The 14,917-nt window shown below is 36.6% G+C and overlaps 1 protein-coding gene across 1 annotated transcript in view; it reads right to left on the reverse strand.

Annotated features, from left to right (window-relative positions):
• The window catches only part of pth1r (parathyroid hormone 1 receptor), a 206,736-nt gene extending 194,651 nt beyond the window's left edge, over positions 1–12,085 (reverse strand). Inside the window, exons 1-2 of the mRNA XM_073912036.1 lie at positions 12,009–12,085; positions 3,277–3,373 (exon numbers count right to left, since the gene is read on the reverse strand). The gene's annotated coding sequence lies outside the window, so the exon portion shown is untranslated. The remainder of the gene's footprint in view (positions 1–3,276; positions 3,374–12,008) is intronic.
• Between the last annotated feature and the right edge of the window lie 2,832 nt (positions 12,086–14,917).

A 14,917-nucleotide genomic window follows, 5' to 3' on the forward strand; every position in this document is an offset into this window, starting at 1 on the left:
ATTCATTAATTTCTTCATTTATTTTTTATTTATACATTTATTTATTCATTTATTTTATTTATGTTTTCATTCATTCATTTATTCATGTTTTTGATATTGATATTTATTTTTTATTAATTTATTTGTATGTATGTATGTATACATATATATATATATATATATATATATATATATATATATATATATATATATATATATATATATATATATATATATACACACATATACATATACATATACATATATATATATATATATACTTGTAGAAACTTTATAGGGAAGAGAAAAAATAACTGTAATTCTTTAATCATCCCACTAGATGACAGGCAAGTATCATATACAAACTAGATGCTTCAAAATTAATCAAGCGGTTAGTTTAAAACAATGTATGACAAGAAAGACATTAATTCATATATTCCCTATTTTTTGGTTTTATATACAAAAACATTAGGTAATTTTTTTACTTTGTTGTTGTTGCAATAAAAAATTAAATATAATAAAAATATAAATAAATAATATCAGCAAAATAAATGAATGTAGTAAATAAAAATGAAGACTCGAATGTGTAAAGTGTTGTTCTGTAACAGGGGTAAACCCTTAATAAATTATGTAAATTAAAGATTAATTCAACAAATTAAAGATGGATTAAACTAACAGAATAACAATTACCGCAATTAGAAAATACATACTAGGATTTAAGTAAACAAAATAAATATGTAACTGAAAATTTGATAATTTTAATATTACACTAGTTAATCAATTTGCTAATTTTATTTTTGATAAATTTGATTATAATATATAATGAATGTGTCAAATTAGTAGATATCTACATTGGTCAGAACCAATATATAATAAATATAAACTAAATTTTTGTCGTAATATTTATTCCTCATTTATAGTATTATAACTTTTAATTACTAAATATATATATATTTATATACACATACATACAAATTCATTCATTTTCTTTGGCTTGGTCTTTTTATTCATCAGGGGTCGCCACAGCGGAATGAACCGCCAACTTATTCAGCAAATAAGGCAACTGCTAACCACTGAGCCACCGTGTCACCCAATAAAAAATATCTTTTTGGGTCTGATATATAAATTGGGTCTTTATACAAACACATATATTGACTATTACTATTACACTAGGGCTGTGACATTTAAAACATTGAAAATCTTTGCTGTAGCATTTGTCTATGTCAAGATTATTCGACATCTAATTAAAATGTCTTTGTCAAAAATACTAGAGATTGTCAATTGTTCTACTTGCCATTTAGCATCACAAGCCACAAATCCTCTGCTCCCCATAGTCAAGTCATACCGTACATTTCAAATCTAGTTCACTAGAACCAGAACACAGGATAATAGCACCAAAAATATTTTTTAAATTCTTAAAAATGTAGTCTCGGTATTGAAAAATGTCGTCTCAGTCTTGACAGAAACAGAAATGAGAGGCATGTCTCTGCATTACTGAGTTCTGTAGGCAGTGCTGCTCTGAACACAGAGGTGTGAAATCCTGACGGCTCATTATTTCGGTTTCCATTACGTCGGAGCTCAGTTGACACACCACCCACATGACCAAAACAATTCATCCATTTTCTTTCGGCTTAGTCCCTTATTTTTCAGGGGTCGCCAGAGCAGAATGAACCACCAACTATTCCAGCATATGTTTTACACAGCGGATGTACTGGAAACATGAAGGTGTCACCTCTAACATTAAAAGTTAACGTTTTACAAAATTTACAAAAAAATAATCATATAAAACACGATTCGTAAATGCCCAAATCCCATTCGTCAAGTCAAAACACGATTCGTAAATACACAAATCCCATTCGTCAATTCAAAACACGATTCGTAAATACACAAATCCCATTCGTCAATTCAAAACACGATTCATAAATACACAAATCCCATTCGTCAATTCAAAACACGATTCGTAAATACACAAATCCCATTCGTCAATTCAAAACACGATTCATAAATACACAAATCCCATTCGTCAATTCAAAACACGATTCGTAAATACACAAATCCCATTCGTCAATTCAAAACACGATTCGTAAATACACAAATCCCATTCGTCAATTCAAAACACGATTCATAAATACACAAATCCCATTCGTCAATTCAAAACACGATTCGTAAATACACAAATCCCATTCGTCAATTCAAAACACGATTCATAAATACACAAATCCCATTCGTCAATTCAAAACACGATTCGTAAATACACAAATCCCATTCGTCAATTCAAAACACGATTCGTAAATACACAAATCCCATTCGTCAATTCAAAACACGATTCGTAAATGCACAAATCCCATTCGTCAATTCAAAACACGATTCATAAATACACAAATCCCATTCGTCAATTCAAAACACGATTCGTAAATACACAAATCCCATTCGTCAATTCAAAACACGATTCGTAAATACACAAATCCCATTCGTCAATTCAAAACACGATTAGTAAATGCACAAATCCCATTCGTCAATTCAAAACACGATTCGTAAATGCACAAATCCCATTCGTCAATTCAAAACACGATTCGTAAATACACAAATCCCATTCGTCAATTCAAAACACGATTCATAAATACACAAATCCCATTCGTCAATTCAAAACACGATTCGTAATTACACAAATCCCATTCGTCAATTCAAAACACGATTCGTAAACACACAAATCCCATTCGTCAATTCAAAACACGATTCGTAAATACACAAATCCAATTCGTAAATTCAAAGACTGATTCGTAAATACACAAATTAAATTAGTCAATTCAAAGCTTGGTTTGTAAATACACAAATCCGATTCGTAAATAAAAAAATAAAAAAACAATTTGTAATTACACAAATGGATAAGTTGGTGGTTCATAAATTAATAATTGGATTGTGTATCCAAATGCAAACTCATGATGCATTTAACATTGCATTTTCATCATGCATCAGAAGCTAATATGTCTTGGCCCTGGATTACAAAACACCAATGGCAGTGAAAGGTTTTGCAAGTAAATCTACTGACATTGCATGAATTAAAGACGTAATTTTCAGAACAATAAACTAAATTAATCTGAATTAGCTTGCTGATGACCAAAGTTACAACCAACACAGGCACATTGTGAATATGTACACATAAATACATTTCTGGAGAGCGAAAATAACGTAGTCAGAGCTACATAAGGCTACATTTAATTAAAAAAAAAACACTACGGGGAAGTATGACACTGCAGACAACTTCTGTTTTTTCCGTGCTACCAGCTGACCACTTACCTCTGTGTGGACCGCTTTTCCCCTGTTACCAGTTTGTCAAGTAGCTCGCCGCAAAGAGGAGTTGACCGCATCAACTGGGTTCAAGTCTGGTGAAGAACTGTTCCAGAAAGCAGGTAAAACAAAAACAAAAGGCAAAAAATAAAATAAACAAGTAAATAACGGGGTAAGAATGTGGTCAAATCTGAAAACATGGTAAAAATCAGGTAAGCTTTTGAAAACACTGCTGGTTGGGTTTAGGAAAGGCGTTGGGCGGGTCGATTGGTGCTTTTGAAAACACTATTGGTTGGGTTTAGTGGAGGAGGAGGGTGGGCCAGTCAATCGCTTAGTCAGTCAGTCAGTCAGCAGCAATGGATTTACGTGAGAAGAGCAGGCTAAATGGCACTCGAGAGAAATTGGAGATCTGAAAAAGCGTACATAGCAGCCTCTTGTGGGTTCACGAAAACAAAAACTGCCAAAAAAATGTAGCTCCTGGGACATATTTGCCGCTCTCCAGAAATGTATACAGGGGTACGTCAGCCTGATCTCACAAGGAAATGTAAGAATTTTACGTTATGTCCGTTTAGTGGCTAATTCAAACGAATTCAGTCATATGAAAATGTACGATTTTAATAAGGAGGCGTGGCACCCAACCCCACCCCTAACCTCAACCCTCATTGGGTGATGAGCAAATCATTCTAAATTGTACAAATTAGATTGTACGAATTCATATGAATTAACCACTAAATCAAAACGTTACGAATTGCCGTGAGATTGCGTTGGGTACGTAATCAGAATGAGCCTGGGTTGCACTGTTGAGGTGCCTGTTGGGTTAATCTCTTAATCATTGTAGGAGTCTGCATTAATCCAACCACCATTAAGGTGTATGTTTGCTCTCCGCAGAGATGTTTAGCTGTCAAGTCCATGCTCCTTGTGAGACAGACTCGGATAAAGACCTGCGACTCCTTTGTCACTCCACAGAGCAAGGACACTGTCAAGTATACTTCTTATTTTCATTATCTGCTCACATTGTTAGCTTTACACAACACCCTTTCAGTGCTTTTCATTCCTGTTGTCATCTAGCAACACACTATCATTACATGCAGAAGACTAACACTACTAATCTGAGTCCAATTCGCATCTCTTAAAACAATCCGTTATTCATTTCTGTGGGTCTCTAGAATTGCTACACATAGCTGACTTCACTTCGGTCTTCACAGTTCACAATCATCTCTTAATAGCCTGGGCTTCAATGAGACCTGAGCTGTGTCCAAAATCGCCCCCTATACCTTTTAATAGTGTACTATTTGAGGGAGCAGCCATTTGTCATGATGTCCGAAATCATAGTGGACAGTCTAAGGTGAACTCAATCCATCCCACAATGCACCACAATAACGAGGCACAACTGATGTACACACCATAGCAAGACAATACCCATAATGCACTGCACTGAATGAATTTCCACATCTGACCACTAGAGGGGAGTCCTGTACTTTCCGAATAAATTATTTAATCGTTATGTTTGTATACTGGACAGAAATCGAAATACTTTATTTACTGTTACGTTACTTTACTAGTGTTAACTAGAATTTCAATATAAATAAATTTATAACTTTAAAATCCAAATCTTCTAAAGGAGTTATAACCCCAGAGTTATTATTAGGGTCCCATTCCCTGCCCCCCAGCCTTCACTTACGTCCGCGACAAACCAAGACCCCCCGAGCTCTTCATTTACATCCGCGACACTCAACCACACCCTCCACCCCAATCTTCACTTATGTCCACGAGATCTAACTGACCCCAGCCTAAAATCTAACACCAACTCACCCCCCGGTTTTCACTTATATCCTCTATCTACCACACCAACAACCATTTAAACTTAAGAGTAGGATTTGTGTATTTACGAATCGTGTTTTAAATTAAAAAATTGGATTTGTGTATTTACGAATCGTGTTTTAAATTTAAGAATTGGATTTGTGTATTTTTGAATCGTGTTTTGAACTTACGAATTGTATTTGTGTATTTTACGAATCGTGTTTTGAACCTATGAATCGCATGTGTATTATTGAAATTTGTTTTGAATTTACAAATTGGATGTGTATTTACGAATCGTGTTTTGAATTTACGAATTGGATTTGTGTATTTTTGAATCATGTTTTGAACTTACAAATTTATTGTTTATTTACGAATTGTGTTTTGAACTTACAAATTGGATTTGTGTATTATTGAATCATGTTTTGAATTTACAAATTGGATTTTTGCATTTACGAGTTGTGTTTTGAACTTACAAACTGTATTTGTGTATTTACAAATCGTGTTTGGAATTTACGAATTGGATGTGTATTTTTGTATTATATTTTAGACTTACTAATTGAATTTGTATATTTTTGAATCATGTTTTGAACTTACAAATTGGATTTGTGTATTTTTGAATCATGTTTTGAACTTACAAATTTATTGTTTATTTACGAATTGTGTTTTGAACTTACAAATTGGATTTGTGTATTATTGAATCATGTTTTGAATTTACAAATTGGATTTTTGCATTTACGAGTTGTGTTTTGAACTTACAAACTGTATTTGTGTATTTACAAATCGTGTTTGGAATTTACGAATTGGATGTGTATTTTTGTATTATATTTTAGACTTACTAATTGAATTTGTATATTTTTGAATCATGTTTTGAACTTACAAATTGGATTTGGGTATTTACGAATCGTGTTTTGAACTTACTAATTGGATTTGTGTATTTTCTAATCATGTTTTGACTTACGAACTGGATTTGTGTATTTACGAATCGTGTTTTGAACTTATGAATTGGATTTGTGTATTTTTTAATCATAATTTGATTTTACTAATTGGATTTCCATATTTTTGAATCGTGTGAACTTACAAACTGGATTTGGGTATTTACAAATCGTGTTTTGAACTTATGAAATGGATTTGTGTATTTACGAATCATTTGTTAAATTTACAAATTAGACGTGTATTTTTGAATCGTGTTTTGAATTTAAGAACTGGATTTTATAAATGTAAATTGTATTGTGGATGTGTATATTTCATTTTGTAAATGTATTATTTTTGAGACTGATCTGGATCCATAACTGTTGTTATTGGCTAGGCTTTAATTTTTGTTTACAGTTTTAAATCGGTTTCTTCAATAATGACTAGTGTGATCCCTGTTTAGATTAAATGTTATTTAGACTCACATGGGATTGTGTCGTTATAATACTCATGTTTCACTCCAGTGGCCAAGTGGAGTCTGCAGAACAAAGCTGTGCGAATATGTTGAAGATCTTCCGTCTTGGAAAGAATGCGAAGATTGAAACAGCAGTATGTGATAGTATACTGGAAGATGCTGCGTATTGTTGACTAAAGATGGCCTACAAGACCGACTTTCCATCTAATGCAGCTAAAAGGATAACGCTCGATAATTGCATCAGTGAGGACACACATACAGTATACGTTCTTGCGCTTTTAGAACTGCCTGACATTTCACACTCTCACAAGGCTGCTTGTCCTTCTGTGATGGACAAATATGTCAATATACAGATCCTGTTAAGCAACGTGTTGTGACAAACATCTCTACAGCACCTCCTTGACCCAGGAAAATATGAGATTGAACTATCTTGCTCGATCCAGCATTTCAACAAGAGCGAAGAGCGAGGGCTGTTTCTAGCTCCATCTATCAGTCTGCGTCTGCAAGATGCTGCAAGTCAGGGATGAAATAGTTTTATGACAGTTTTCATTCATAAAACTTCAACTTTTATCACAGAACTTAGACATTTTACCAATGTCTGAACCACTGTGCCCTCATAGTGGGCTACGGCTTACGTTTTTAAATCATGCACTTTCTGAGGCGAGCTTTCCAAGACCTTCCCTATAGGCCTGTCTTTAGCTTTATGGCCATCCTTATGTATGAAGGTAGGCCTTTTCCCTCTTGAGCTGATCGGAGTGCACATTCTCGACCATTTGGTGGTACTGGCTCATTCACAGAGCATGATGAACAACCACAAAGGTATGATCATCAACAACCTCCAGGGTTTGGGTCTTCCGATCAATATGCTAAAGAAAATGGCTCCAGCATACTCATGGACATGCATCTCAATTCTCTTACTGGAGCATTCTCGGTGCCTGCTTGTCACTAAAATAAGGAAAACCCTCTCTTTGAAGTGTTTTTAAAGAACGCTTGAGCTGAAACTGCACATTGGACAGTGTGTCAGCTGTCCACTTCAGCTGTGGCTAAAAGCTCATGTACCACTTTGGAACATGAGTCTAGTGTAGGGGTGTCCAAACTCAGTCCTGGAGGGCCAGTGTCCTGCAGATTTCGGCTCCGAATTGCTCCAACACAAGGATGTTTCTAGAAAGCCGAGTATAAGCTTGATTAGCTTGCGCAGCTCTGTCTGGTTGGGGTTGGAACTAAACTTTCCAGGGCCGAGTTTGTGCACCCCTGGTTTAGTGTGTGTTCTTGTAACTCTTGAATAAACTAAATGCTGTCGCTCCCAAGGAAAACAGATATTTACAGATGCATTAGGCTGGGGAACTCTTAACAATCGCCTCTTTCACACGTACAGACCTTCAGAAAGAGATCCTGTTGGGCGGCGCGGTGGCAAAGTGGGTGGTTTTGATACCTCACAGCAAGAAGGTCTCTGGTTTGAGCCTCAGCTGGGTCAGTTGGTATTTCTGTGTGGAGTTTGCATGTTCTCCCCGTGTTGGCGTGGGTTTCCCCCGCAAGCGCAAAGACATGCGCTGTACAATAGGTGGACTGGGTAAGCTAAATCGTCCGTGTTAATGAGAGTGTATGGATGTTTCCCAGTGATGGGTTGCAGCTAAAAGAGCATGCGCTGTGTAAAACATATGCTGGAACAGTTGGCGGTTCATTCCAAAGGGACTTTTTGAAGTCCCCCCCCCCCCCCCCCCCCCCCCACAATCGTCAACATAAAAGTCGCACACTGCTCACACTTGTACTCTTGCTGCTTTATAACTGTGGTGGGCGTGGTTCCGTCTCACACTGAATGCAGTCGACCAATCACAACAAACTGTTATCGGACCAATCACTGCAGATTAGCATCACACTCAGGGCCCGTTTTCACTAGTGTGTTGTAGTTTTAAAACGGCGTTTTAGATAAAAAACGATCCGCGACCACACTAGCGTTTCACCAAGCGTCTCTGAACATAACTCCGTCCACACTACGCCTCCAAAAATGTATATCACGTGACCATTCGCGCACTCTGGGCATGCGCATTGTAGTATAAACAGAAAGCATGTGACTCGCTCGGCATTTGATGATTGTTAGTCAACAAACGCCGGTTGAACGATGAACGCGATGGCAAAGAAAGCAAGAGAGGTATTTTTGTGGACAGACGACGAGGTCGAGTTGTTACTAAACGTAACAAATGAATAACTGCACAATGGCGCCTAAAACAGACAATAGTGCAAACAACGCTCCCATTTCTGTGTCCATGTTGTTGTTTACAGTACTTCCGGTAGCGTTAAAGCCATGTGTTATAGTCATGTGATAGAGGCTTGACGAATAAGGGAAGGATACGCAATGAAACAAAAGCACCAATCAGGTAGTGAATCTCAGCAGCCCCGCCTCCGTTTTCAGATGTCTCCGTTATTCCTCATCCACACTGAGACTGAGCAGCAGCGTTTCAGAATGAAAACAGCCTCTCCAGCGTTTCCAAAAGGCTCTGTTTTCGGCCAGAAAACTCCGGCGTAATGTGGACGGATGGCGTAACCATAGCAAAACATATGCGTTTTCAAACTAAAACGCAATATTGTTACAAGGTATTCGGCGGGCCGAAAAAGGCTGGCCGTAGGCGCCGAGAAAGCCCCGCTTTGGCCCGATTAGGCCCCGGAAGTGACAGTGGAAACGCGACTGGCCCTGGCTCGCTCACTTTAGGTGCGATAGTGGAAACACAGCTATTGGCTAATGCTGCTATGCCAATTGCCATAACTTCAGAAACACCCTCTGTCAAGCGTTGAAGCTGAAGCGGTGTAATAGGCGTAACAATTTTAATCCCTGTTTTGGAACAACTGAATATTATAAGACAATAAAAGTGTTTTTCGACATTGCATGTATATCAGCCTGTTGCTCGAGACCAACAAAAACCAAAACATGACCTTCTGTCCGCTTGTTAAGTGGTGACGTGTTTGTGACGCATGTATACTGTTTCCGGGTCCAAGCCGCCATTCATTTGAGTGGAGAAATCAATCGTTTATGATCACGTTTTATTCCTATCACACATTGAAGTTAATTTTACATAAAGTCATAGTGTAGAAAACAATCTATGGGCTTGCTGCATAACAAATACCAAAAATTTTACAATTTATAAAAAAAGAATCACTTTCTGGATATTAGGCACGGACATATATACTGCGATTGTGATTTTCGAAAGCATTAAATCGCTTTGTAAACGTTTATTATCACCATTTCATGAGTCTCCCCATTCAGTTGAATAGAGCGCTTGGACTCGGAAGCCTCTTCGCGTGACGTCACACTTAACAAGCGGATAATGCACACTAAGGGCTCTTTAATATGCAATCATTGCCTACTGTGTTTTATGAATGAGTGCCTGAAGTATGAATTGGTAGACCTGTAAACACAAGCCGAGGGATAGCAAAAATAATCAGCTGTCATGTGACTTGTGATCTAATATTTTATTTATTGAGCATTGCCTAGTGCTGTCCATCTTCCTACAGTACAGTAAGCGAAGACAGTCAGTTGAGCAACAAGAGCACTTCTAAATTCTCACTCGAGTCCTCTTGTGTCCAAAGTTTGTCCTCTTATGGTACATCGGCAAGGCCATTCTGTGACGAGTCTATTCTGTGTGTTTGAATTGAGAAACAGCCAGTGCCGCTGAAGCAGTCATGTATTGTTGGCACAGAAAGAAAGTCAAGAAAGAAAAACACTTGTGGGGAACACAAAGCATCCCGACTGTACACTGTGGAGTGATGTGTATTTCCTGCTGAAAGTCTTCATGGTGTCTTTTTAGATGATTATTATTTTGAATAAATGCACAATGACTATTTGAGAATTTGTAAATCGAGAAAGCCTTCTCTACAAGATATCTTAGAGACGTATGCGTGTAGTCTGGGTAAGTTTATTCATCAATATTTATAATAATCACAACCAAGAAAACAACATTAGCATTATTAATAAGATTTGTACAACGGCAATGTGATGAATCAAAATGTGATTACGCATCACTAAACCAGTCATAAGTGTAAACTGAGATTTCTACATCACATGAAAGCTGAAAAGTACACGTTTCATTGATGTACATTAGGAAAGATTGGACTTTAAGGATGCTAAATGCTAAGAAAAAGTCACCTATGAAGTTGACTAAGTGCTTAGCAATGCAGATTATTAAGTTTTGATATATGTATCATATAAAAGTAACAAAACATGGATCATATTATTTACTTAATATTCTTATGACATTTGGTATAAAATAGAAATCATCCATTTTGACTCACACAATAGATTTTTGGCTATTACCTTGGTTATTGTCACAGCCATATCACCCTGCAGCCCAAGAGCGGTTACTCACTGAAGCTAAGCAGGGCTGAGCCTGGTTAGTACCTGGATGGGAGACCACTAGGGAACACTAGGTTGCTGTTGGAAGTGGTGTTAGTGAGGCCAGCAGGGGGCGCTCAACCTAATGAGTCCTAATGCCCCAGTAAAAGTGAAGGGGACACTACACTGTCAGTGGGCGCCGTCTTTCGGATGAGACGTTAAACCGAGGTCCTGACTCTCTGTGGTCATTAAAAATCCCATGGCACTTCTCGTGAAAGAGCAGGGGTGTAACCCCGGTGTCCTGGCCAAAGTCCCTCTATCGGCCCATTCGATCATGACCTCCCAATCATCCCCTCTCCACCGAACTGGCTCTATCACTGTCCCTCCACTCCACCTGTAGCTGGTGTGTGGTGAGCGCACTGGCGCCGTTGTCCTGTGGCAGCCGTCGCATCATCCAAGTGGATGCTGCACACTGGTGGTGGTGTGAAGAGACCCCCCCTCATGATTGTGAAGCGCTTTGGGTGTAAGGCCATACACAATAAATGCGCTATATAAATACACATTACATTTACATTACATTACATTACCAAAACACTACATAGCTGTACCTGTTCAGAAAAATAAATAAATAAATAAATAAATAAATAAAATTAATAATTGTTGTTAAATTATTATTATTATAATTATTATAATTATTATTATTATTATTGTTATATTGTTTAACAAACATCCCCAACAGCACATAAGTGTTAAGATTCCCGATGCCGTCCTTAATAGCGCTTTGTTTTCTGAAGCTCATGTTTAAAACATCATGCACTACATACATTCACTTAAACACCATTCACCTTTGTTGTTTGCCTGTAATACACACAAAGTGAGAAAGCCAAAGATTAGTGCTCTGCTCTCCCCTGATGCTCTCTTTACTGAAGTTTGAGCTTTTATAAGCTTAATTTAGTTCAGAACTTTGCTGCTTGTGTTTTTTTTTCTAGAAGTCAATCTGTTGAGCACATTTCTTCAGTAGTTGCACTGGCTTTTGGTGAAATATAATATTGATTTTCAATTCTGTTTCTTAAATGCAAGGCTTTTACGACCTCACTCCTCCATTCAGTACCTTCAGTATTCACTTCTACCAACTTTATCATTTCTGCTTAAACATTATTGAGCATTTGAGATGTATTTCAACAACAACAATAAGAAACTTTCCACTAGTAGTCTAGTTTTACTTCAGGTTACCTTTAGTGGACATTTGTTACACACGTCTTGTCTGGAAAGAGTGGAGGATTGAACTAATTAGTTGCCAAACAACACCTGAAGGAAAGCAAGGCAGGAAACAGCAAGATGAGAGGCAGGAAACAGTGAACTAGACTACAAACGAGAATGCACTTTAGAATAAAAGACATTGCAATTAAAGGTGTGAACTGAAAACATGAACCATAAACAAAAACTGAAGCCCACTTGACAGTCGGCGGTTCCGAGAGTTTTTTAACACACTGCTGCAGGGCTCGTAAAAAATGCTCTCTGATCACTTGTGTATTTGCAAGTGTTTGATCCCCGAAATTATGCGACACTGATGTAACGTTCTCTATATCTGAAGCTCAGCCTGGGTTTCTTTTGCTCTTTGAGGACAAGAAACTACTCAGGGGTTTTCTGTGGAGCCAGATCAGTCTCAAAATTAATACATTTATAAAATATTACTCGTACATCCACAATACAATTCAAATGTACAAAATCCAGTACATAAATTCAAAACATGTTTCAAAAATACACAAATCCAACTTTGAAATTTAATATATGATTCGTAAATACACAAATCCAATTTGTAAATTCAAAACACGATTCGTAAACACACAAATTTAATTCGTAACTAAGAACACAAATCGTAAATACACAAATCCAATTCGTAAGTTCAAAACATGATTCGTAAACACACAAATTTAATTCGTAATTAAGAACACAAATCGTAAATACACAAATCCAATTTGTAAGTTCAAAACAGGATTCGTAAACACACAAATTTAATTCTTAATTAAGAACACAATTCATAAATACACAAATCCAATTTGTAAGTTCAAAACATGATTCGTAAATACACAAATCAAATTCGTTAATTCAAAACACAATTCGTAAATACATAAATCTAATTCGTAAATTTAAAACGTGATTCAAAAATACGCAAATCCAACTCGCAAGTTCAAAACACAATTTGTAAGTCAACAAATCCAATTTGTTAATTCAAAACACGATTCATAAATGCACAAACTCAATTTGTTAATTCAAAACATGACTCAAAAATACAAAAATCTAATTCGTAAATTCAAAATATGATTCGTAAACACACAAATTCAATTCGTAATTAAGAACACAATTCATAGAATAGACAAATCCAATTCATAAGTTCAAAACACGATTCGCAAACACAACTTCTATTCGTAATTAAGAACACAATTCGTGAATACACAAATCCAATTTATAAATTCAAAACACAATTTGTAAATACACAAATCCATTTCGTAAATTCAAAACATGATTCATAAATACACAAATCCAATTCATAAATTCAAAAACATGATTGAAAAATCCAACTCGGTAGTTCAAAACACAATTCGTAAGCGCACAAATTAAATTAGTAAATTCAATTTATGATTCGTAAATACACAAATTCAATTCGTAAATTCAAAACACGATTCATAAACACATAAATCCACTTCACAAATTCAAAACATGATTCGTAAATCAAATAAATAAATGTAATTTAATAAATGCATTTTTGAGACTGCGTTTTCGAGACTGATCTGACTCCATAGTGTGTTTCCTGCTCGATTTCAGTGTGAAATACCAGCAGGAAATGTCTTGCGTGCCCTTGAACAACTGTCTCTGTTCATCAAACCGTTCTCCAAATCTGACATTCATGCGAGCCAAGCAATCTATCTAAATAAAGGCATCACTCACTGCATTAGACAGTCAAAACTGACGTGAGAAATTTGCTTGTGTGGGCCTACAGTATGGCATCTCATTTTCTAAAAGGGTTTTCGTTTCAGCAATGCATTTTGATTAAAGACATCACATATACTGCTCAGGGATTTTCTTTGTAAAGGAACCCAAAGATTTCAGTTATGTGCTTAAATTCATCTTATAAAGTTGATTACTTCTACTTTTATTTCCCTTCATCTTCAGCTAATAGATCTTTTTTACATTTCCAGTGTTTCTCAAAAGTCATCATTGTTGGGTAAACTTAAAGAGAAGTCAGTCACTAAATAAAGGGACTAAAATAAAATAATAATCGGAAAAAATAAATTATTTATGGGCGGCACGGTGGCTCAGTGGTTAGCACTGTCACCTCTCAGCAAGAAGGTCGCTGGTTTGAGTCCTGGCCGGATGAGTTCTGTGTGGAGTTTGCATGTTCTCCCTGTGTTAGTGTAAGTTGGCGCTTGGTGCTCTGGTTTCCCCCACAATCCAAACACATGCACTATAGGGGAATTGATGAACTAAATTGGCTGTAGTGTATGAGTGCGTAAGGCAAGGCAAGGCAAGTTTATTTATATAGCACATTTCATACACAGTAGCAATTCAAAGTGCTTTACATATGCAGGAATAAAAAAAGACAAGTTTAGGAACATAAAATGCAGACAATAAAAATGATTAAAAACAGATAAAAACAAATTAAAATGAGTTAAAATAGGTTATAAGAATGAACAATGAAAAAGAAAATGAAAAACAATAGTGGAATCTGTCGGACGCAGCACAGCGAGGGGCGTAGTGGCTGAAGGCGGATTTACCCTGCTTGTATGTGAATTTGAGTGTGTATGGGTGTTTCTCAGTCCTGGGTTGTGGCTGGAAGGGCATCCAATGCATAAAACATATTCAAGAGTTCACACTTAGCTGATGATTGATTATAAGCAAGTTTGGCATGCTGTCCCGGGAGAGAGCCCTGAGCTCGAAGGTTCTTGAGCCCTGGGCTCCCTCCCGTTTGGAGGAAGAGAGGGGAGCCTCGAGCTCAGGTAGATCTCGACAACTCCCCTTTTTATAATAGCTAAAGATTAAGATTGAAGGCTATTAAAAGATATGCTGCATTATCAGATTACCTGTATTGAAATTTAGATTTAACGATTAACTTGTTGTGCATGTTTTTGGAATGTGGGAGG

This window comes from Danio rerio, chromosome 2 (genome assembly GCF_049306965.1).
Source record: "Danio rerio strain Tuebingen ecotype United States chromosome 2, GRCz12tu, whole genome shotgun sequence".
Taxonomy (NCBI): Eukaryota; Metazoa; Chordata; class Actinopteri; order Cypriniformes; family Danionidae; genus Danio; species Danio rerio.